Source organism: Mustela putorius, unplaced genomic scaffold (genome assembly GCF_011764305.1).
Source record: "Mustela putorius furo isolate JIRA1106 unplaced genomic scaffold, ASM1176430v1.1 tig00000640_pilon_pilon_pilon, whole genome shotgun sequence".
Taxonomy (NCBI): domain Eukaryota; kingdom Metazoa; phylum Chordata; class Mammalia; order Carnivora; family Mustelidae; genus Mustela; species Mustela putorius.
Genome location: NW_025421432.1, coordinates 8,692,363 through 8,719,074, shown reverse-complemented (window position 1 = coordinate 8,719,074; position 26,712 = coordinate 8,692,363). Strand labels below are relative to the sequence as shown.

The following is a 26,712-nucleotide window of genomic DNA, read 5'->3' as shown; positions in this document are numbered from 1 at the left end:
AAAGAACAAATAATCCAGTCAAGAAATGGGCAGAAGACATAAATAGACATTTCTCCAAAGAAGACATAAAAATGGCCAACAGACACATGAAAAAGTGCTCCATATCACTTGGCATCAGGGATGCCAATGAGATACGACCTCACACTAGTCAGAATGGCTAATATTAATGAGTAAAGAAATGACAGATATTGATGAGGATATGGAGAAAAGGACACCCTCTTACACTGTTGATGGGAATGCAAGCTGGTGCAGTCACTCTGGAAAACAGTATGGTTTTTTGGTTCCTCAAAAAGTTGAAAATAGAGCTACCTCACGACTCAGCAACTGCACCACTAGGTATACACCCAAAGATACAAATATAGTGATCTGAAGGGGCACATGCACCCCAATATTCATAGCAGCAATGTTTACAGGAGCCAAACTATGGGAAGAGCCCAGATGTCCATCAATAGACGAGTGGAAAAGATGTGGTATATATATATGCAATGGAATACTACTCAGCCATCAAATATATGAAATCTTACTACCTGCAATGATGTGGATGAAAGTAGGGGGTATTATGCTAAGCAAAATAAGTCAATCAGAGAAAGACAATTTATGATCTCACTAATATGTGGAATTTAAGAAACAAAACAGAAGATCAAAAGGGAAGGGAGAGAAAAAGAAAACAAAATGAAATCAGAAAGGCAGATAAACCATAAGAGACTTTTAATCACAGGAAACAAATGGAGAGTTCCTGGAGGGCAGGTAGTGGGGGATGCGGTAACTGGGTGACAGACATTAAGCAGGGAACGTGATGTAATGAGCACTGTATTATATAAGACTGATGAATCACTGAACTCTACCTCTAAAATTAATAATACACTATATGTTAATTAACTGAATTTAAATTTTAAAAGATAAAAAAATAAGAAACAAGAAAACCAAAAAAGATAAATAATATAATAAATAATATAAAATCCACTTTAAGCCAAAAGAAGAAGTATTCTATAACAGCAAAAGAGCTGTTATCCAAGAAGACATAATAACCATAAATATAAAAATAATGTTGGAAAAAAAGATCAAAGTTGGAGGAACCACATTTCTGAATTTCAAAACTTACTTTAAAGTTACATTAATCAAGCAAGTATGGTAGTGGTGTAAGAGCAGACAGACTGTTCAACATAATAAGATTAAGATTCAGAACTAAACTCATACATTTATGGTCTAATGATATTTTAAAAGGGCGTCAGGACAATTCAATGGGGAAAAGAAGAGTCTTTTCATCAAATAGTTCAGGGACAACTGGACACCCATATGTAAAACAGTAAAATTGGATCTCTACATTAACTCAAAAATTAACTCAAATTTGATCACAGACTGAAATGGAAGGCTAAAACTAAAACTCTTAGAGAGAAACACAGGAATAAATCTTCATAACTTGGATTATGTAATGGTTCATTTAATGACACCAAAAGCAAAAGTTATAAAAGAAAAAAAAAGGCTAATTGGACTCCATCAAAATTAAAACAAAAAACTTTTTAATTTCATAAAACATTATCAAAAAATGGTAGAATAGTAAAAATATTTGTAAGTTTTTGACAGAGACTGTGCTCAGAATATAAAGAATGTTTAGAAATCAACAACAAAAATAACTCAATTTTAAAGTAGGCAAAGTGTTGGATAGACATTTGTACTACATATGATACGGTTTCACTTATGGGCTGAAATGTCCAAAAAATTAATCTATAGAGAGAAAAAAGGAACCTGATTAATAGTTGTCTAGGGCTTGGGAATGGGAGGGCCTGGAGAAAGATTGTAAAGGATATTCTTGATGGGATGATGGAAATCTCCTAAACTTAAATTGTAGTAGTGGTTGCACAACTCTGTAAATATATACTGGAAGTAACTACATTATAGGTTAAGTAGGTGAATTGTACAGAATGTCAATTATAACATCTTAGTAATGATTTGTTTAAATGATTATATCAAAATTATCCCACAAAGAGCACAAAAAGGTACGAAAAACATCTATGAGTGTGATGACCTTACTTAATTTGTACTTTCCTGTGTCCTCGTTTTCACTTTTACCCCAATAGTTACTCAGAGAAAATTTCATGTTAAAAATTTAACTATTAATTTGATGTTAATTGGTGAAATTGTTTCTTCTATTATTTATGATATGGAGATACAATGGGAAATGTGGTTTTGGCTAAGAAAACAATAATATTTTTATGTTCTCTGTATGTTTAAAATGAAAATGCATTCTCTGAACAATACAAGAAATTAAATGTATTAAATCATAGTATGACATTATTTAAGTCCATGTTTAAAAATCTTTTGTTCTTATAACCTGGAAGAGACTGAGAAAGATACAAACTTTATATACAACCTGAATAGATTCTGTTTAAATTAGTATCACATCCCTAACTTTTACGTTATCTAATGTTTTAGCTTTATTTTGCTTATTTTTAGCTTACATATTAGACATGATTCATTTTACCTAAGATTATCCATTTTCACTTAGGTTTACTCACATCTTTACTAATTTCTTTGCTTAATTATTTCTTTCTGATCTCTTTTTATTTTTTGGGCCACTTTCTTTTTTTGAAATACCACTTCAATACCTCTTTTATTGAAGGTCTGTTCATGGCAATTTTTCTCCACTTATTAATCTAATACATTTCACCCCCATGCTCAAAAGAGTCCAGTTAGATACAAAAATTAGGTTGACAAGTTATTTTACTGCAGGGCTTTGAATCCACCACATTCCATTGTTCCTGTTGAGAAGTTTGTTTTCATACTGATTTTTGTTCATTTATAGATGATCTTGTCTTTTTCTCTTTAGTCGTTATTAAAATATTTTCTCTATTTTTGATGTTCTGTAGTTTCAACCTTAATGTATCTACATATGCATTTCTTTTACATACATGGCTTAGGATACATTATGTTATTTAAATCTTCATCAATTTGGAGACATCTTAGTCAATCTATTTATTTGGATGTTATACAGTGGGAAAAAGGGAATTCTTAAACTGTTCAAAGACTATTAATTCTGTCGTTGGAGTTGACCCTGATATCTGGAGACTGGAAGCATTAGTAGGGCTCCATTGTTAGCAAGAGGTATGTGAGGGGCAGTAGTAAATGGAGTCCTGGTCAAAATCTGACTTACACTGAGTCTGTTGGGTCTGCTGACATACCATTGTTCACTTCTGCTATTCCTTAATGTAATATTGTGATCAATATATTTGGATGTTGAGTTAACATTTAACTCAAGATTTAACATTAACTGTGGATTTAATGCACAGTGGATTGAGTTAAGCCCTATACTGGATTTAACACACACTGGTAGGGTAAAATCTAACAGGGAGAGGAGCCAAATGGAAGCCTCGAAAACTACATCCCTATCCTGGCCAATGAATTAATAGGGAATTAAAAATTACCACACCTCAAAAGATATACCCCTTACAGAAACTATAGGGACCCTGGAGAATGATTTTAGACCACAGCAAGCTGACTTGATCAGTAGTAACCCTAATCATACCATATGAAGCATGGAATTTTTATTATAACAGAATAATATGACTTCAGATACATGGTCTTATGGCCTAAATGGTGTCCCTATAAATTCATATGTTAAAGCCCCAACCTCCAGAGCCTATGAGACGATATTTGGAGATAGGGTCTTTAAAGAGGTAATTAAGTTAAATACGATCATAAGAGTGGCCCTAATCCAAATGATGAATGTCCTTAAAAGAAGAGGAGATTAGCTCACAAAACAAACTGAGGGTTGCTGGGGGGAGGGGGTTTGGGAGAAGGGGGTGGGATTATGGACATTGGGGAGGGTATGTGCTTTGGTGAGTGCTGTGAAGTGTGTAAACCTGGTGATTCACAGACCTGTACCCCTGGGGATAAAAATATATGTTTATAAAAAATAAAAAATTAATAATTCAAAAAAAAAAAAGAAGAGGAGATTAGGAGATTAGGACATGCACAGACATGTGCATTCATAGAGAAAAGACTATGTGAGGACACAGCAAGCTGTAGCCATCTGCATACCAAGGAGAGAGGCCTCAAAAGAAACTAAACTTGTCACATTGATCTTGGACTTCCAGCCTCAAGAACTGTGAAAAAATAAATTTCTGTTCCCTAACTCACCCAGTCCATCGTTATTTGTTATAGCAGCCCTAGCAAACACATATATATGATATATGGCCATTAAATCAATGGTGACTGTATTCTACTCTATCTCAATTTAAAAAGAATATCATAAACAGACTGCACTAAAATGTAATGGACAACAATAACCATCCATAATTTTGCTCCAGGGATATGTTAATTCTCCTGGTCTTTGTTATGACATAGTTCATAGATATTTGGACATCCCACAGAATTTCACATTTTTCCATCATAGAAATAACATCGTATTTATTGGGCAGCATCACTAATTGGTGGCTAGCATGCAGAGAATGTGGAAAGACACATGCTCTCCAGATAATGGAAGATAAATTTCTATAGAGATGCAGAGAAACTTATGATTTCAGCAAAGCATTTAGAGGTATAGAGGTCAGATGTGTGTCAGGACAACCCCTCTTGAATAAAAGATAAATTGCTGCATCTTGCATCTTATATTGAAAAGAAGCAAGTCTGATGCTTGATGTCTTTTTGCATTCTGAAGAAGATATATTACACATCTCAGACTGCTCCTCCAGCTCATAAGATGGGTGACATGAAAGACTATCGATTTTGAGTGGATCTTGAGTACAAAAGGGCTCTGTAGCAGGTCCAGGATATGACGCAATCAATTACATGCTGGGCCACGACATCCAGAAGACCCTACAGTGTTAAAGTTGTCAGTGGTGGAAAAGGATGCAATGCAGAGTTTATCCCAAGCCACAGTGGGAAAATCATTATGCGGACCCTGAAGTTGTAAAGCAAGGCCATTCTATGTGCAGCAGAGAATTAATACACCTTCTTAAAACAGCTGTTAGTAAGCTACTGGGCCCTGGTGGAGAAAAACCCTTGACTACAGGATTCTCAGTGACCATGCATCTGGAACTGCGATCATGAGCCTGTTTCCGTTCAAACTACCAAGCCATTAAGTTCAGAAAGCCAAGCAGCAACCTTTATAAGGTATAAATAGTACAATTAGGATAAAAATAAATACCAGGATGCATGATCATCTTCCATAACAGATAACCCAAGCCCCCATATGACCTGTCACAGTTGTCTTAGCACCACTCCCTTAGGTTTCACCTATGACAGTAGGGAGCTATGACTCTGAAAGAAAAGAATAGGTAGGCTCAGTATGTGGTTGAAATCCATTGGTGGCCTCAAAAGATAGTGGCAAAATAATATCTTCTTAGCAGACAGAGCTGTACATTGGAACACCAAGTCATCCTCTTTGTATATGAAGAGAAGGGCTCTGAGATGTAAATATATATAGACTCAAGCACAATATGAAATGACTAATGACCTGACTGACTAGTCAGGATCCTGTAAGAAAAAAGAATAGATAATTGAATGCAAGTACCTCTAGGAGATAGTATCTGGATGATGGATTAACATATGAGAAGAGGCACAATTAACATTTATCAGAAATCAGACAAAATAACTTGGTAAGATGACATTAGAGTCTTTGTCACTGACCTCTCCCAATCTGACACAATAGGGAACAGTGCAGTGATGGAGGTTGTGCATGAGTACAACAACATACACTCATACTACTAAGGCCAAATAGTAATGGCTGCCTTTGAATGTCTGACTTTTCAACAACAAAGACCAATGCTGAGGCCCTGATAAGGTATTATTTCTCCAGGAGATCATTTGGTAGAAAATTAATTCTACTGGACCCTGTATCTTGGAAGGACCAGTGACTTATTCTGAGTATGTGTTTGCCTTTCTTGCCCACAGAACCTCAGCCAGCACTATCTTTGGGGCTTATAGAGTTCCTGTTCCCACAGAAGTGGAATGTGATGCGAATATGGGGACCACTTGACAGCAAAGGCGATAAAGGAGTGAGACCACTACAACGGGATAAACTGTCTGCATGCCACCCCCTCCTATCTGGAAGCTGCCATCCTGCTAAAAGTATTAGAACAGACTACTGGGGCTACACCTAAGATGGTGTACCTGAAGGGGCAATACTCTGCAAGGATGGGAAACTACCTCCCAGCATGCAGTGTGCATACAGTGTGCATACATGCAGTGTGCATCTCTGAATCAGAGAACTCTATGTGATGCTATTGCTCTGATAGAACGTATATATCAGCTAGGTACCAAAAACTGGAAAAAAATATGATGCCACTCACCATCATTCTCAATGGCATACCATATGATTTTGCACGTACTGCCCCTGCAGGATTCGAGGTCCTAATTCTAAAGGGGGGGTGACCTCTCCAGAAGAAAAAAAAAAAGATCCCATTGGAACTACTAGTTATGGCTGTCCACCTGCACTTAGGAGTCCTTTTGTACAGAAACTGGCAGGTGAAAAGAGGAGTCACCATATATACAGTGGTAATTGACCCTAATCGGAAGGACAAGACGGGGTTTGGAAACACATATGTGGACTCAAGTGATCAACTTGGACATTTTTTGGTACTCCCTTGCTCACTTGTGACTGCACAAATGCGGCAGTCCCACCTAAGAACAGTGTAGTTACCAGGAACTCAGACTTGGAAAAGCAGGTTTGGGACATACCACTAGGTAAGCCACCAAGAGTGGCAGAGGTGTCAGCTGAGGACAAAAGGAATCTAGAATAAATGGTGTTAGTTCATTTCACTAACCTCTCTCTTCCACATTTCCCCCCAAAAAAGAGAGTCCCACCAGAACCTTGATGAGATCTCCTTCCAAAAATTTGTATGAAGAAGTGTATTAATATGACTGAAGAGGTGAACTACAGCAGCTGTCTAGTTGTACCTGTCAGATCTCCCCCCACCCACCAAAAAAAAAAAAAAAAAAAAGAATTTACTATTCTGCTATAAGGAATGCAGTTAGGAGAACAGTATCAGCCTCAATGCATTTAGGATCAGCCTCAGCTTTCAAGTTGAGGCTATGATTTTTCCAAGCCATTCTTATCCAAGACAGCACAGAAGGGATACTAGGTTTAATCATTTCTGCCCAATACAGGATTCCTCAAGCAGGACTCCTGTTTGTTCCGAAGTCCCCACTGGTTTGGCTGAGACTTACTCCTCTGTGTCATGGTCTGAGGCTCTCTCTGACTCTTTTATGTCCTCCCCACTCTCTTCTCAAAGCATCAGATCTAAAGACCTTCAACCCATTTTTCACCCTTCTTGTTTTTATCTTTCATAGAAGGGAATCATTTCACTTCCAGGGAATCATTTCACCCTTAATTCTGTTTCAATATGTTTCCTATAGGTTCTAATTAACACAGAACTCAAAATGTGGTAAAACTATATTTTTTAAAGTTTATTTGTCATCAAAGTAAGTAGCAGGTAAAGAGCTTTGAACGGTATCTAGTTTGCTGTGTGCTCAAGGCGAAAGTCAATTATCTTTGCTTTTTATTTGTTTTGTTTTTTTGCTTTTCTCAATCCTATGCTCCATATTACCAATGTGGACTTCATTTCTTCAGTGGCTTATTTTTCTCCTCCCTTTTGACATACTCCAATTTCATCTCCTATTATTTTATCAGATTTTTTTCTCCGGGATCTTATGTTTTGCTTTGAGGTTTTGTTAATAAGGATATATTAATTCATTAACTTACTAGACTTTATGGTGATACTTCTGGTGACCAATTTTATCTTTTAAATATGACTATTTTCCTGATGACTCTTCTCCAATAAAGGGTTTTCTCTTCATTTTATCCTTTTTATAATATTGTTGCATAGAACTTATTTCTTTAATTATTATTCAGCTTTCAGTGAAGAGTCAGAGAAAAGTTGAGTCATGTTCCAGACAAGGAGGAACTTTTCCTGGTTCATGTGAAGTCCCTCATCGCAAAAAGCTTACGTGGGCGAGGGACTTGGTTTCTTCTTGACTGAAAGTAAGCACTACTCACTTCTGTTGCACAGCCTCCATTTACTTCCGGAACATAGTCATGTCTTGTACATCTGCACTGGGCAGCTCTTCTTCTTGAACTCCAACTAAGTAGAGGGGAGGCTCCTAACTATACACACCTTATTCCCATTGTTAAAAAAAAAAATAAGGATTAGATGGTTTTCTTCTCTTGGAGGTCTCTTCTACTTTGCTCTACAAGTGCTCTTCCAGCCTGCCCTGAAGTCTGCACCTCTGATTAACATTTGTGGTATTTGGAAATTCATCCTCTCATATAGTGCTTTGTGTTAATATGCTTTCTAATTTTATCAAAGATGGAGACTGCCTTTTTTGTTTTTCTTTCTTTTTATTGTTTAGGGTAATCCCCAAGAAGAGAAAGAGGTAGAGCTGCCTACTCCAGTATTTTAAAATCACAAGTTTTCTATTCAATTTTATACACAATGCATTGGGGATAAAATTTTGAAACCATTAACAATGTACTTTCACTCTTTATCTTAATTATACTTTTCTGATTCTCTCTATACATTGAACTAATGGTATTTATCACTTCAGGGAGGGAGAGAAAATGTTACCTAGAATATTAAAAATTTTAACTGCTCAGGTTTGTGTCTCAAATCTGGCTTTCATAAAGTTCTTGTGAGATAAAAGACTCCATATTTATGCTCTCTTGTAAAAGAAAATAAACTAATAAATAATAAAAATCTTCTTTAAGATATGCCAAACAAAATTTGTGGCTCTGACTGCAGTTTTTCCTTTTCACTATAGTTTGGGAGTATAAAATACACGGCATAACATATGGTACGTATAGTAGCTTTACATAGAAAGAAGTGAGAGAGAGAGGGAATGGCAGGATTATAGGTTGTGAGAATCCAGGTGCTCTGCCTTGTGATCAAAATACGGAGGAAAGTTGCAATAGGTGATAGAAACATCAAGACAGATGTTTATGTCTATTAAGTTTTCCTTGCATAGGAACATGCAAGGTCTATCTCACAAAAATTGCAAGCTTCTTGTAGAGCCTCATGATTAACCTAGTATTATAGCAATGAGGAGAAACTCCAACAGCAAATTAAAAATGGCTAAGAACATACAGCATGTGGGTCTACGATAGGACTTCTAGTTCTCTATAATTAGTGGAACAAGAAGGAATGCCAGAAGTTTCCAGAAGTCCAGTACATAAGAGCAGAGACAGTGGTGTACCAGACGCCTGGACTTGGGGAAAAGAAGTCTCATAATGTGATGACCTTGAGATCAGAAACTACTGCAAGTCAGAATTCTGAAATATCTGCCATTATAACATGTTCTAAATTCTCAGAGGCTATAAAAAGTAAACATATAACCAATGCAGGCCACTGGATTAAGAGAAATCTACCCACCTGCAGCTGAGACCAGCAGAGAAACACAGATAGCAGATGGATCAAATTCCTTCTCTCTGAGACCAGAGCATATTTAAGCCTTCCTCTATACCCAAGCACTACTGAGGAAGAACCAGGGAAAGAGAGCCTGATTTTTAAAGGAAATGAGAAAGGCCTGATCAGGACTGAAGGCTCTACAATGACGTAAAGGAGCTTTTAAACTTTTAAGCCCTAAGAAACTGAATTATGTTTAATTGGCAAGGTTGTAATTTCTTGCCATAATGGAGTGCCAGGAACATGATATCAGTTATAGAAAAATAAATGTTTCAATTTGTTTCTGCATGTTGTGCTAACGAAACAAAACCAAAGTTTTATTTTATATGTAAAATTTGACCCTGTTTTTTCATGTTATAAAAATCATTTTCCATTTTATTAAAACTATTTGTAAACATCCATTTTAACAGATGCTTTACATATCTCTTGCCAAGGTAATTTCTTCTGTCTCTCTCTAGTCTGAATTTTTACATTAAAACTTAAAATAATCTACAGTTTTGTTGTTTTGAGAAGATCTAACATTTTTCCAAAATCCTAACAAATTATGCCATCTCCTTCTACTGAATAATTAATCCTTGTCTCACTGATTAATGTTTCCAGTTTATTATGTATTAAATTATATAACAGAATTTATTTTTAGTTAGACTAATTGTGCACATTTTCTCTACTGATTTAATAATTATAGTTTCAGAGTATGTTTTAGTATCTGGGAGAGCTAATCTTGTTCAACATTGTTCTTTATCATTGTTCTTAGCTCTTTTCCACTTTTTATTATGATGAATTTTGAAATCACCTTGTCAAGATTTAAAAAGAAAATGTCACTGATATTTTAACCAGGATTGCATTAAATATGTGCATTAATTGCTTTTCCTCATCCAGAGTGTGGCATATCTCTACATTAATGTATTTTATTTTGCATATACCTGAGTTTTTGTTAGTGGTTTGGTTTGGTTTGGTTTTCACATTACAGGTCGCACATGCTTCTTTTTAAGATAATAATTATAAGATATTATCTGTCATTCATTTTACAATGAATTTGTACTAGTATGTAGGAACTATATTAATTTGTTGTATATTTGTATATGAATGGTCATTTGCAGAACTTTTACTAGTCCTAACAATTTTACAAGTAGATTGTTACCGGCTTTTTAGTTGGTTCTCATATTTTATTTAAGACCACTTCCTGGTTTATGCTCAACTTGCCCTCTTTCCTTTCTGTCCCCGGGCACACAGATCAATGCTTTTGATTCTGCCTGCTTTAATGACATGGTACATTTTTAGCTTGCAGTCATAGTGCTTTCTTCCACATGGGCCTAAGAATGACAGTGTGCACTGAAACAAAACAAACAATGCCATAAATATGCATTACTTACAGTGTATTGATTAACAGTATCTGTGCTCACAAAAATCAATTAAACAAGATTATATATTGTAACAGTTTCCAAACAGTGCCCTGAAACCATGAACTATAATTTGTGGTGCACAGCACAAGTAACAAAATGCTTCCAGCAGGTCAGCCATTCATCTATAGGTCAGACTGAAAATGCTATGTCTCCCTTTGAGAGAGTTAACTCGGGCCCAGGTAACTGGTCAGCCTTTAACATCTGGAAGGATCTAGCAAATAACTTCTTTATTGTAACTACCTGAGTCAGAAGAAGTGTTCTGGGAAAATTCCACGCTTTTAAAGGAAAAAGTATTCTCTTGACTTCACAATGACCAAACAGATATTTTTAACTAGATAAAAATTTCATTGGCTGGAATGCTTGAATGTAGGGGAAAGACCACTCAGAAACAAAACAAGAGATTTGGCATCAGTTTTCCTATTTGGGTTCCTTGGAATCAGACACAGAGGTTCTATTCTATTTAGGTTAGCTTTGTCTCCATTCTAGAAGAGCCAGGAGCTTGGGCCTTTAGTGACTGCCACCTCTAGAACTTCCATTGTTAGCAGAGACCCCCCACAGTCTTGTTGTCAGTTGTACTTCCTTTGTTCCTGCCTTTTATCTCGGAGCCACTGACCTGATGTTGCTTTAGCTGAGATAAAATAATGGTATCTGTAGATATTCACAGGGGTCTGAGTGGGAGGTTTGACATCACAGTAACTCAGAAAAAGATGAAACGGTGGAACTAGCAAACAGCAGCATATACAAGCTACAACTTTATTTGGAATTGCTATAGTTAAACAACAAAGGGAACAGGTTGACTCATTTAGTTTCTGTTGTACTGGAGTGATGGGGTTATTTTAGTATGTGTCCTAGCTATTCCTTTTAGAGCATCAAATAGAAATTGATTGGTCCAAACCTTAGTGAATACATTTGGCTCATAATAGAGTTTGCATTTAAATCATATTTATAGTTGCCTAAAATAAACCCTCCAACTGTGCAGAAGTCATATAAGTAGCAGTCACAATGATAAGAGTGCTTTTTCCCATTCATTCAAAAGCACATAAGTTGCTAAAGATTCACTTTTCAACTGTTATCTGTCCTACTGAGACCATTGCAAGGGTTTAGTTTCTCCTCAATTACACTGAAATGATGTACTTTTGTCTGCTGCTGTTTTAAATCCCTATTATCTCTAAGTGTGTTTCTCTGTAATAACAAAAGGTGTCAAGTAAAGCACCAAGAGGCTCAAAAGATTGTTGGTCTTTCTTTCTTTCTTTCTTCCTTCTTTCATTCTTTCCTTTCTCTTTTCCTTCTTTTTATGAGGATTCACAGGTATAGTCTTGCTTTATTCTTCTATAGGATGGTTCTCAGCTGGGGAGATTTATCTCTCCAGGGGATATATGGCAGCGTTTAGAAGTAGTTCAGATTGTCCCAACTGTGCAAGCATTGCTACTGGGTGGTGGGTAGAGGCTAGAGATGCTGCTAAACATCCCGCATTGCACAGGACAGCTCCCACAACAAAGATTTATCTAGTCAATAGGGTCAATATTGAAAAACCCTGTCTAGGAGAAACAAATAAGATTGATCAGGCTTGGGCCGCCTGGATGGCTCAGTGGGTCAGCCCTCTGCCTTCAGCTCACGTCATGATCCCAGGGTCCTGGGATTGAGCCCCGTGTCGGGCTCTCGGCTCAGCGGGGAGCCTGCTCCCCCCTCCTCTTCCTGCCTCTCTTCCTACTTGCTATCTCTCTCTGTCAAATAAATAAATAAATCTTAAAAAAAAAAAAAGATTGATTCAGGCTTATCTTCTATGCGATTTTTTTTAAAGATTTTATTTATTTATTTGACAGACAGAGATCACAAGTAGGCAGAGAGGCTTTCAGAGAGAGGAGGAAGCAGGCTCCCCGCTGAGCAGAGAGCCTGATGCAGGGCTCGATCCCAGGACCCTGGGATCATGACCTGAGCCGAAAGCGGAGGCTTTAACCTACTGAGCCACCCAGGCGCCCCTTTCTATGCGATTTTTAAAGAAAGTGAATTGACATGTATTCACTCTGTTTTTGAATTTACATATGGGGGTTATTTCTTTAAAAATCATTTATGAGATTAAAGCCATTTATCTCAATGTCTGATGTCACTTTTCTATTTCAAATTCCTCTCTTATATATTGCTGATCTATGTAATTGAAATGATTTTCCTGTGGTAGAAAACTACATTTGAAGTCCTTTGCTGTCCCGGTAAGGGTGATGTTTAAAACAATTTTAAGTTTTTAAATCTTTCTAAGAAGGATAAATGTTCAGTTTATACTGTAATCCTTTCAAGGTAAAGTGAAGAGACTATAGTGAAACCTAATTATCTCATTTTATATATTTGTATTTTCACAGTTATACTTTACTTTTATTCTCTTAATATTTTAACTTTTCTTTCTTGTTTTTTTTTTATTTTTTTAAAGATTTTATTTATTTATTTGACAAAGATCACAAGCAAGCAGAAAGATGAGGAAGCAGGCTCTATGCTGAGCAGACAACCCGATGCAGGGTTCGATCCCAGGACTCTGGGATCATGACCTGAGCTGAAGGCAGAGGCTTTAACCCACTGAGCCACCCAGGCACCCCTCTTTCTTGTGTTTTATAAGGATTCAGAAGAAAGTATCAGTCTTTCAGCTTTTTCATATAATGAAATTCTCCCATTGCTATGGACTGAGTGTCTGTATCCCTCTAAAATCCGTATGTTAAAACACTAATTCCCAATGGGTGGTATACAGAGATGGAGTCTTTGGGAGGTAATTAGACCATGAGGGTGGAGTCTTCATGATAGGATTTGTTCTCTTATAGAAAGTAAAAGAAGGAACAGGAGTTTGCTTGTATGTTCTCTCTCCCCCTCTCCACTTTCCACTTCTCTGCCATGTGAGGACATAACCAGTAAGGAGCTCTCACCAGAAACGGAACCTGCCTACATCTTGATCTTGAATTCCCAGCCTCCAGAACTGTGAAAAATAAATTTCTGTTGTTTAAGCCACCCAGTCTATGGTAGTTTTCTTTCCTTTATTATGATTTTTATCATGATTTTTTATTATGTTATGTTAGTCACCATAGAGTACACAAGTTTTTGATGTAGTGTTCCATGATTCATTGTTTGTATATAATACCCAGTGCTCCATACAATACATGCCCTTCTTAATACCCATCATCAGGTTCACCCATCTCCCCCGTGCCCTGCCAAAACCCTCCGTTTGATTCCTGGAGTCCACAGTCTCTCATGGTTCATCTCCCCTTTGATTTCCCCCCCTTCATTTTCCTCTTCCTTCTCCTAATGTCCTCCATGATATTCCTTATATTCCATGAATAAGTGAAACCATATGATAATTGTCTTTCTCCGTTTGACTTATTTCACTTAGCATAATCTCCTCCAGTTCCATCCATGCTACTGCAAATATTGGGTATTCATCCTTTCTGGTGGCTGAGTAATATTCCATTGTCCATATGGACCACATCTTTATCCATTCTTCCAGTGAAGGGCATCTCAGTTCCTTCCACAATTCGGCTATTGTGGACATTGCTGCTATGAACACTGAGGTACATATGACCCTTCTTTTCACTACATCTGTATCTTTGGGGTAAATACCCAGTGGTGTAATTGCTGGGTCATGGGGTAGCTCTATTTTTAACTTTTTGAGGAAACTCCACACTGTTTTTCAAAGTGGCTGCACCAACTTGCATTCCCACCAATAGCATAAGAAGGTTCCTGTTTCTCCACAGCCTCCCCAACATTTGTTGTTTATGCCTTGTTAATTTTGACCATTCTAACTGGTATAAGGTGGTATCTCAATGTGGTTTGAATTTCCCTGATGGCTAACGATGTCGAACTTTCTTCATGTGTCTGTTAGCCATTTATATGTCTTCTTTAGAGAAGTGTCTGTTCATGTCTTCTGCCCATTTCTTGACTTGATTATTTGTTTTTTGGGTGTTGAGTTTAGTTTTCTTCTGGAAGAACAAACTGAATAAAACATCTATAAACTATCGACAAGTAGTATGCATACTAACAGTTCAGAAAAACACTTGGTCCCAGACACAACACGATCAAATCCAAATGATAATATCTTCATTTGGGAATGACTGGGGCCAATCATTACACAAATAAGGAAGACATTAAAAGAAATACGTCTTATGATATATTCATATCTGGTATGAAGCCTTGAATAAATAACTCCTATATCTATACCGAGACCCTTTTCTCTGGTCTCTAGGATTAGATTTACACATTAAACGAAAATTATTAAAAGTCTTTTCTAAAACAACTCAGAGGGGAAAACACGTGTTTCTTTCAGAGACCCCCCCCACTAGACATCAAATGTTCAATCTGTTTTATCCCAAATGTACAAAAGAAAGAAATAATGTCGATATTTAAAGCAGTGCTTCTCAACTGGAGATGATTTTTTATAACTGGAGACATTTTTTGTTATCACAGTTGGTGGCAAAGAGGGCTTGCTACTGGCATTGAGTGGGTAGAGGCCAGGGATGCTGCTGAATTTTCAAAAATGCATGGAACAATGCTCCCCACTGAGAATTATGCAGCTCCAAGTATCAATAATAGCAGGGTTGAAAAACTGTGATTTAAAGTATAAACCAAAGATGAGTGCTTCTGAAGAGTCCACTCCTTCTAAGCTGTCACCTTCAGAACAAGAAACCAGACTAGAAAATATTCCAAATTAAGAATGACTATTTTTTAACTGTAAGGGAAAGAGATTTGGGATTTAGTGTTCATGATAATAACAGCATATGTTTAGCAATATAGAAAGAAAGTTAAAGCAATACATAAATCAAGTTAAAGGCTGCACTGCGGTTTTTATTCTCATTTTTCTTCATGTAATTAGGCACTGTTCTACAGTATAAAGGCTCAGAAGGCAAAGTAGTCTTTCAGGTACTTTAGAGCACAGAATACTCCAGAAGCAAATCCTAAACAAATCTGATTCATAGTTACTCCAAAAAGATTCTTCTGAGACTGATTCATTCTTGGATTATACACACAGTATGCTCTAAAGCCCTTCAACCAATGTGTCACTTTATAAATATGGCAACAAAATACATGATCAGCTGTCCTATTGGGTGCTCAAAGCACAAAGCTTGAGTAAGACATTGGTACAAAGTGTTGGAGGGTCAGTAATGTATCCTCCAGACTGAGAAGGGCACTTTAATACCAAAGAACAAAGTAAGCCACTCCACATCATTTACATAGTCTTACTCAGGAAAACTTACTGGCAGGAGCAATTGGGCAGGTAGGCAGATGGAGGGACAACCCAGGGCATTATGCAGCTATTGTTGGCTGCTGTTCTCTGTCCCATATTCTGTGTCCCCAACCAGACCTTAATCCCCATGGGACTGGAGTGAGGGGCATGATGGTAAGGTCACAAGGCAGTTATCTAAATTGGCGTCCCTGTGCACCAGAGGGAAGAACAAGATGGAGGGCCAAAGACAGAGTCAGTGTTGCAACACTCCTATAGACATAGTTAAAATAAATACAAATAATTAATATCTAATTTATTATGTAAGGAATTCAGAGGATTTGTAACCTCCTAAGAAGTAGTAAAAAGTAAAAATATGAACAGCTTCAAATAAGGTTTGCCACACTAAGGCAATATACAAAAAAAAAAAATCAGAGAAAAAAGAAGATTACATTTATGAATAAAGAATTATTAAGGGAAAAGATTCAGGTCACATTCTTGGACTTTAACATCAACAGCAAGGATCATGATAAGCACTTTGACATTGTTGCTTGTCCCATTGTGGTCCCAGGTTAGAAACCTTGCTATACTGAAGGGATCATGGGTCTGAATGATGTAGTAAGTTTTGTTTTGTTTTGTTTTGTTTTTGTTTAAAAGATTTTATTTATTTATTTGACAGACAGAGATTACAAATAGGCAGAGAGACAAGCAGAGAGAGAGGGAAGCAGGCTGCCCGTCGAGCAGAGAACCCGATGCGGGGCTTGATTCCAGGACCCTGAGATCATGGCCTGAGCCAAAGACGGAGGCTTTAACCCACTGAGCCAACCAGGCACCTGTCATAGTAAGTTTTATTTCAATTTTAATATATCTGAATTCTGAAGGTTTTTTTTTAAAAAAATGCTTTAAATCATATAAACAAGTCACTTTCATTGTGCTTATCTCACACATTAAGTACCTGCTGATATAAATAATATTAGAACAGATAGTACAGCTTATTCCAAGTAAAAGACTTAAAACATATTTTATGATTGAAATTAGAACACAAAGATTTTAAATAATTTTACCACAGGCACATAGACAGTGAAAGAGACAGAATCGAAGCATTGCTATGCTGATCAAATGGTAAAACAAAGAATCATTAATAAATTCATCATCTAGTACTTCTTGCATCTTAGTATATATGTCAACTAAGATCTTTATATGTCCATATAATGTTAAATCAAATCATACAATTCATATTGGCTTGGAATCTTCTTTTCTCAGTGAAAAATGCATCATAGACATTTTTTTAAATCAGCAATCAATATTTCTCAATCTGTGAAACCCTAATCCAAAGCATTTTAAGAGTGGTGCCACCAAAACAAAAGAACTGTCTCTGAACAAGTAAGTTTGGGAGATGCTTTGTAAACACAGTAAAATGAAAACTATACTTACTGAAGGGCATTTCAGGACATTTAGTATGCTTATGCATATTGTAATTACCCAGTGAAACATACAGATTGTTTCATTACCCAAAATTAATTGGGTAATTACCAATTACCATCTACCATAAATAGGTAAAGCAATATAATACAGTGATCTGTTTTTTGATTGCATACTCCATAAGGGAACACAATTTGAACACAAACCAACCATGTATGTATAATCACTTATTTATAGATTATATGCACATTCTATTGTTCCAATGGATTGTGTGTATTATACAATACAAAAAATAGAAAAAAGTATGAATGAGTTAATGTATTTTGAAGACCCTGCTGATATTAATAGCTATTATTAATATTTTGCTAATATTAACAATTATTTCAAGGCATGGAGGATAAACTTCATCTTTATGGTAGTTGTTGTAAGTATAGATTTTATTAAATAAAGATTTTACCTATTTATTTGAGAAAGAGTAAGCAAGAGAGAGAGAAGGAGCGGTGGGGGGCTGAAGGAGAGGGAGAATGAGAACCCCCTGAGCAGGAAGCCTGATGCGGGGCTTGATCCCTGAACTCTGGGATCATAACCTAAGCCAAAGGCAAACACTTAACCAACTGAGCCACTCAGGTGCCCAGTAAATATATATTTTAAATAGATACTGATGATTTTAACTTTTAACATATTTTCCATAGTGGCCGGTTAGACTGTTACTGTTTTTAACTACTAATATGCCAGGTTAAGAGCTTATACAAGGATTAAAAGTGTCATCATTATAATTGAAAACTACAACACATAGCAGTTACACAGAAACATCTCCACAGTGTGGCTCTGACTCTTCCCTCAGGATCCATCATTTGACCTAACATGTGACCAAGTGAGGTTTCAGTGTCAATGAGGACATGAATATTAATTAAAATGTAATTAAAATCATAGCATTTTCTTTCCTTATCACAGGAGATCATCCCGAGAATTAAGGCCTTATAAAGGATACTTCTTGTGAAGTGTGATAGGCAGAAGAGATATTACCTTGTGTTGAAAAGAGCAGGAGCAAAGGAAAGAGAAATATTCCAGGTAGACTGGTATTTCAAATGACCTGGCCAAGAAAAGGAGGAAGAAATCTTACCTAAAAGGCATAAATGTCAAGATACTTTATTTACTTTTACTTAGTTGTTCTTAAATGGATGCATCTTAAGTATGTTTAAATATCAAATATATGCTGGTGGGAAGAGAGCCAATGGAAAGAGAGGAGAAAGAATAAAAGAGAAGAAGATGATGGATGAAGAAAAATTATAGGACCGGAGCCTGAGCTATTGCAACATACAAATGAAAGCTCTAGTTCCCAATTAGGAGAGCAGGAGTAATACATGAAAACACCCCATCTAGAAAGAAACAGTCTGTGCTTGCTTGACAGCACATATACTAAAATTGGAATGTTACAGAGAAGATTAGCAAGGTCCCTGGGCAAGGATGACATGCAAATTTGTGAAGTGTTCCGAAAGAAAGAAAGAAAGAAAGAAAGAAAGAAAGAAAGAAAGAAGAAAAGAAAGGAAAGGAAAGGAAAAGGGAAGAGAAGAGAAGAGAAGAGAAGAGAAGAGAAGAGAAGAGAAAGGAGAAAAGAAAAGAGAAGGAGAGAAGATGTGGCCTGACTCATACTGTGACAGGGACTAGAAATGAAAGCAAAAATAGATGAGTGGAGAATAAATAAAAAACCAGTATGATAATGCAGAACCAGCACCACAGAAGAGAGGCTGACCCTAAGGTGAACAGCACCCTTATTCCTTTAATGATTCCAGAACCATTCTCAACGAAGAGATGCAGTGAGGAGGAATTGGTAGTTAAACCAGAACCATCTCATATATTGATAATGTATTACCAATCTATTTTAAAATTTACAAATATCTACTTCCTGTTTACCATGTTCCAAAAAACAGGCTGGATGTTGAAGGTCCAAAATGAACAGAGGCATGTGCTTCTTGCCCTCACAGTTTTCATTTGCCTTTTTATTTTAGCTGCTGTATGTATGAATTATTTAAGAAACTACATACAGTTTGTCTCATAGTGTAAGATGTCATTCTTAATTAAATCTTGTATGTCTTGAGTAGAAAAGAAAAAACAAAACAAAAAACTCTTAGTTTTGAGTAGGAAGAAAAGTGAACAGCATGGACTTTACTGATTTTTTTTTTTTTTTTGGTAGTCAGTATTAGATGCCCTAAGTGGGTAAAATTGCTTAGAATAGTTCCTAAAACTCTACCATCTCATTGATACTGGAATATGCCAATAGCTATAAGGACACAAATACAGCTTCTTGCCTTTTTTTTTTTTTAAGATCTTTTTTATTTTACAGAGAGATTATAAGCAGGGAGAGAGGCAGACTGAGAGAGAGGGGGAAGCTGAGCAGAGAGCCTGATGCAGGCCTAGATCCCAGGGCCCTGAGACCAGGACTTGAGTTGAAGGCAGAGGCTTAACCCCCTGAGCCACCCAGGCACCCCAGCTTCTTGCTTTTTTTAACATCTTTCATTTCTCCAGTATTCCAATCATTATAAAAGAAAAAGCTGGGTAACAGAAAGAGAAATACATATAATCATACTTTGTAAATAAAAGAGGGAATACATGAAAATAGCTAAGTTATTGACATTATTATTAAAACATGGTTTTAAATTTTTCCCTTCCTTTCAAGATTGAGTTTTAATGCTTAACGTTTGTGGTCTGCGTACCAAAAAATTTCATAGATACTGCAGCCCCAACTTAACATTCTATGTTGAAATGAAGATTTCCGATACATTAAGGTTTCAAATAAATACCAAGGAGATAACAATATCTTTCCTGAGTCAATAGGTTAATGTCAACTAAGGAGCACCAAGGAAAACAAAATGAAGAAGTTGGAAAAGATAAGAAGAAGCAGACAGAGGCTAGAGGACTATCAAAAGAAGACTTCCCCTTTCCAATTTAACAGTCTTCCCAACTGTAGCAAGAACAGGATGTCTTGGATCCTGGATCACATTAAATCTACTGCACTTTGCATAATTATTCCCTATTTCAGGAAATGCTTTAATGTTAATGAAACATGAATTAAGCTATGAAACGTGAACATTTTTTAAATCATCAGCAGCCTTTGCTAGAATTTATCACTGACTGTATATGACCAGAGAAAGAGAACATGTAAAGAATCAGTAACTTGTAATTAATAATAATAAGTGAATAATAAAATAGTAATTCTTGATTTTTTTTTTTCAATACTTGGGACAGGAAAGAAGATAGAACAAGTCATTACATGTTCAGGGAAATTACTTTGATCAATTTTTTTCTTCTTATGATAATATTGGCAGCCATAATCATGTAAGCTCTGAAAATGAGAGCATTCAGTTCAGCAAAATTATACTGATTAAGATGGATATGTAAGAAATGTTGAACTACATTTTATATAAAGTGTCCCGGTCTGTGTGTAGGAATTATGTACCGGTTTATGTAAACTAGACAATGCATAAGGTGTGTCTAAGATGTTCACAGCGCTATGTTGCAGTGCTACCTTGCACAAAACCTCAGCTCAGAGTGCTGCGTCCTCTTAATGACTTACACTCTTCAGAATGCAGCTGCCAAGACAAATGAAAGCACAGGATTTGGCTAAAAATCCACATTCTCTTTCCAGCTGTGCCTCCCTGACCCATCTGGAAAATAAGGAAACGGTCCTTTATAAAGCACTTTGCAGCCTGATCCTTCCCTCTTTTCTATATCACCATCAGAATATCAATACACGTGCACACTGATGGATTACAGTGCCTTTAAGAAGTAAACTACAACCAGTGAGCCCAGAAATAATTAAGATTGTGAAAAAGTTTGATGCAAATGAGACTGATTTCTTAAAATTACTACAAAAATAATTTCTATCGCTACCTGTATGAGCTTCAGACTTTTTTGTCTGACCTCCTGTTGCTGACTTCTTTTCCTGGGAATGTGGGGAGCCTGGGCTTAGCAGTTCCAGGAGTTGAGAGTGAGTGTGAGAATGGGGGAGGGGAAATAAGCTTTTAGCTAAAGAACAAAGTGGGACTGATGCTCGGGTCCCAGCTGAGAGTGTGAGAAACAAGTAACTTCGAAAAATTAGGTCTAACTGAAGGGTGAAGTCCAGAGACAAGACATCAAGAAAAGCCTCAGGAATGAACAAGTAAGGTGGTCAAGGCAGGTTTGGAAAGCAAAACACAAGACAGATTCTGGACATAATGGAATCCATGGCACTGGAATTCTTTGTACTGTGCCACAGTTGATCCCATGAGTGGTGTGGGAATCATGAAGCTGACCTGTTCTTACAGCTCTAAATATCTGATGGCCTCCTTCGATAAGAAAGTTTTAGAAATACAATGTAGGAATTAAAAAATAGTTTTACAGAAAACTGTACTCTGAAAAGAAATCTAATTTTCAGACAAAAACAAAGAATTTGCACCTCTAGATGCTAAAATCATCTCTGAATTTGTCCATGTTTAAAAAACCAAAGTGTTGTCTTATCTTTAAAAAAAAATCATTCCTTATTTAAAATAAATCATTCCTTCCACAGTTTATGAACATCAAAATGGATTTATCATCAGTTACATTCTAGGGAATCTTGAGCCTCTTCTGCTAGAGGAGGTAATGCTTGTTATTGCTAGACCCTGCTCATAACATAATGTATTAATCAGAATGGGCTATACCTCAGTAACAAATTAGCCCTGAAATATCAGTTTCTAACACAGCAAGTTTATTTCTTCCTCACACTACATGCCCAATGAGAGTCAACAAAACAGCAGTTCTGTTCCTTATAATCATAAGGAGAGGCTGACAGAGTCGTTTTCCCAGGGTATAGCTGGTCATCATCATAGGGGACAAAACGGATTAGAGAAATTCAGAGGTTTTTCATTGTCTCAGCTTAATGTTCACACATCACACCCATGTACATTTCATTGGCCAGAGCCAGTCTACTGCTCTCACCTAACTAAAGAAGCTTGGAAAGTATAATGGGAAGGAGAATTGGGTATTTGTGAATACTAGTAATGGTTACCATGTATAATATTTTTTAAAATAATCATAAGACCTTATAAAAAAAATAAATAATCATAAGACCCTGGAAAACCACCTTTTGGAGAAAAGAGGACACAAGAAGAAAAAAAAACATACGACACAAAATGAGGGGCATGTACATAATCAAGAAGGAACAACCAAAGGATCTTAACAGTAATTTGAAATTAGGGTGTTTCAAGTAATCCATAAATGTACAGCTACTGCACAATGATGTTTCCCTCAGAAACAAAAAGAAAAAAAAAGTAATTGAGTTTATCAAAGGTAGGATTAAAAAAAAACAAAAACAAAAACAAGGTAGTATGGGATTATGCCCTCTGGAAACGAGTGAGACCAGAGATAACATACAAAGGATAACCTCTGGATGGAGCAAACTAATGGGGTCTCGGTAGAGAATTAAGCTTACTCACATGTTCAGAGCTGAAAGAATGAGCCTCAACGATTCCTAGTAAATTGATTTCAAATAAATACTGATAGAGAATGCAGGAACTCCAAAGAGCAAAAAGGTTAATTTTTAGGTCAGTAGAGACTTCTTAAAGTTTAGAGAAGGGGTCCTTAATGGTCCTTCTCTTTCAAGTTGCTAGAAAGAAAAAGGACGAGGAGAACAAACCAAGAATAATTGTGATGAAAGGGTAACAGGCTTGAGAGCCAGAGAAAAAGAGAAAATAAACAGAGAAGACTCAGAAGCCCAATCTGAAAAGAATTAGCAATCCCACTGCACCAATGGGAGTCTGCTGAACTTGGATCCAGGGCTTGGTCTAGACTCTAGATTCAGACAGAGTGAATGACTCAGGAAAGGGACTCTTTGACCTAGCTTCATTTGCATTTTAATGTAGACCAGCAAAGCTATGACCGGTATTACTTTTTTTTTTTTAAGATTTTATTTATTTATTTGACAGACAGAGATCACAAGTAGGCAAAGAGAGGCGGGCAGGGAGAGAGAGGAGGAAGCAGGCTCTCCGCGGAGCAGAGAGCCTGATGTGGGGCATGATCCCAGAACCCTGCCCCAGGACCCTGGGATCATAACCTGAGCCGAAAGCAGAGGCTTTAACCCACTGAGCCACCCAGAAGCCCCAATTGGTATTACTTTTAAGAGCTTTTCTAGCTTTTGATAATCCTTATTATTTGGAATTTTAAAAATCCCTTCTATTTCTTTGTATGTTCGCAGTTAAAGCCTTAACATTTTCAGTGTATCAGAAAGAACAGCTGTGAGGGTCCAGGTTGAGTCACAAGCAACAGCAACCAGGAATGAGAAAAAACAATCAGATGCTTCAATCCCATGGAAGCAAAGAGAAGATGAAGGGATCAGTCTAGGATGTAGGTAGAAACTAATAGGAGAACCTGGCCTGCCTTAAAAAAAAATTATTCAATGTAGGTGACAAAGGTTGGTACTGTTGGGATTTCCATTTCTTTACATATAAAATCACCCAGAGCTTCTCCAAGCTATCGCAAGATTATAAGGTAGAGAGCAGTTTAGGAACTTGGTCTATTCCCATCATGAACAGACATTCTAAGCATATTTTTATTCTAGTATCCAAGCCACTGATTAAAATGTTAACGGGCCCACAAAGTAGCCTCTATGGAATGCCATTTGTTGTGTCTCCCCAGGCTGACACTGAACCATTGATAATATTTGTCAAAATGAGACACTCCAACCAGCTGTCTCTTCTCACAGCACATTCATGCACAGTTGTTGGTGAGGAATTAAGACTATAACAGCGGGGACATTAAGGATTAGGTTCGACAGTTCAGTAAGAGGAATGCATAGTTTAGCTTTGTCCAAGTCAGGATGCCTTCCTATTTTAGAAAGAGGATGATTTCAGTTAATGAAATTTACTTTGAAAAGAGCTAAGGATAAAGAAATGTGGACAGCATTTTGAATGACAAGACAGGAGTCCACTCGTGATTGCTGATCATTGCTTTTCAATCAAAAAGCACATAAAACAAATAATATATTCAATGATTAACACTGAAACAGACAGTAGGAAAAAAATGATGTTGATAAGTTCAAAAAATCAGGTTAGCTTTTTGCCAGTGTTTAAAAGAGTATCTTGCAAGATACAATGGCTTCACTCTATCAACTGTATTCCCAGAAAAAGGAATTTTAAGAAGGAAGATACTTTCATTTACAATCACAGTGAAATCATGCTTAAAATGACTGTTGAGATATTCTACAATAGAGTGTTTTGTTTTTCCAGCTTCCTAGAAATATGGTCCTATGATAGGAACAGCTGTTCTGTTTAGCTTTCTCCTTGACCTTTCCAGAAGTCCCGTAATTCAGATCAGGTAGTAAACAGCTGTTAAAATAAATCTGTCCTTGAGCTTGGAGAGAGGAAGATGAGGCCTCAGACACTGTAGCCTCTGACTTCATTCCTGGCATCATGGTTTAGGTCAGAGATTATAAACTCAATAATCCAGAGACTATGACAAACACTGATAGTGCTGAGAAAAACTAATTAAACACCCTTCTTCCCAGAGAGGGTGGTAGAAATGGGAGAAGTATTGTAATTAAATGGTGCAGTGAGCCCATGATTACCTGGTGCCTGTAGATTTTGTGTTTTAGGATTGATATGTACATTTTCAGTCCCAATTGAGACTTCTATATAGCTCCCATCATTTTATTTTGTTTTGGGGTGATCTGTACAACCCTAATAAAATGAAGAAAGGAAATTCAAAGTGAAGAGAGATATAAGCTCCTGGTTTTTGAGACAAAGCCTCAACAACCAGCCCTTTAACCCAAGGAGTCTGCTGAGATTCCCAGCAGCTGTGCTGAAGAATGGAAGCTCCAAGCCGTGTCCATACCAGGGCACTTCCATCCTGGACAGCATTCCAACACAAAACTGACAAAAAGGGTAGATCAGGATAGCCACTCATTCCCCAGTTCGGTATAGCATCACTTTCAGAGGCTGATGTGTCTTTAGACTACAGGTGAATCCACCCCATAAAGTATACTTGGTGGAGTGCCTGGGTGGCAAATTCAGTTAATTGTCAAGGTCCAACTCGTGATTTTCGCTCAGGTCATGATTTCAGGGTCCTGAGGTTGAGCCCTGGTCATGCTCCATACTCAGCACAGAATCCGTTTGAGAGTCTCTCTCCCTCTCACTCTGCTCCTCCCCATGCTTGTGAACTCTCTCTAAAAAATACATCTAAAAAAAAAACAACAACAACAACAAAAAGTGTACTTGTTAATGCCGTGTGGAGTATAAAGAGATGGGATTTACCTCATAATTTTTATCTCATTATTATAAATTGATATTTTATGTGCATTTTAAGAGGTAAATACACTTAAATACTAAATTGCATATAAAATATTAAACAAATGTAAATTCAGGAGATATATGTCTGCTCAGGATGCTATAACAAAATACAGTAAACTGGATGGCTTATTATCAATAAGCATTTATTTCTCACAGTGCTGGAGCTGGAAAATCCAAGATCAAGGATCTGATTTCTAGTAAGGGCTGGCTTGTAAAATCTCCTCTTAGATGGCCATCTTTTTGTTGGATCCTTACATGATAAAAGAAGCAAGGTAAACTTCTTTGGCTTCTTTTACAAAGCACTAATCCCATTCATGCGGGCTCTGTCCTAATGACCTAATCACCTCCCAGAGGACCCGCCTTTTAATACCATCAACTTAGGGGTTAGGACTTCAACATATAGATGGAGGAGGGCAGCTGACAAACATTCAGACAAAACACACATTTATTTATTTATTTTTATAGACAGGGGAGCATACAATCAAAAAATGTTGAAGACATTATTATTATTCCCTTCCCACCAAATGGGAGCAAGGAAGCAGAGAAAGGGGAACCCTCCTACACTGTTGGTGGGAATGCAAGCTGGTGCAGCTACTCTGGAAAATGGAGGTTCCTCAAAAAGTTGAAAATAGAGCTACTCCATGACCCAGCAGTTGCACAGTTGGGTATTTACCCCAAAGATAAAAATGTAGTGATCCGAGGAGGTAACAACTCCTCAATATTTACAGCAGCAATGTCTGCAACAGTCAAACTATGGAAAGAGTCCAGATGTCTATCAACAGATGAATGGATAAAGAAGATGTGGTATGTATGTATGTATACACACACACACACACACACACACGAATATAATGCAGCCAACAAAAATGAAATCTTGCTATTTGCAATTAACATGGATGGAATTAGAGGGTACTATGCTAAGCAAACTAAGTCAATCAGAGAAGACAATTTTATGATCTCACTGAAGTGTGGAATTAAGAAACAAGGCAGAGGATCAT

The 26,712-nt window shown here is 36.9% G+C and overlaps 1 protein-coding gene and 1 non-coding gene across 2 annotated transcripts in view; both read left to right on the top strand.

Annotated features, from left to right (window-relative positions):
* The window catches only part of LOC123392858, a 188,969-nt gene that overhangs the window by 138,316 nt on the left and 23,941 nt on the right, over positions 1-26,712 (top strand). The gene's annotated exons all lie outside the window — the stretch shown is intronic.
* On the top strand, positions 18,811-18,916 carry LOC123392867. Its single transcript, XR_006607553.1, has one exon. It is a non-coding gene; the product is annotated as a U6 spliceosomal RNA (small nuclear RNA).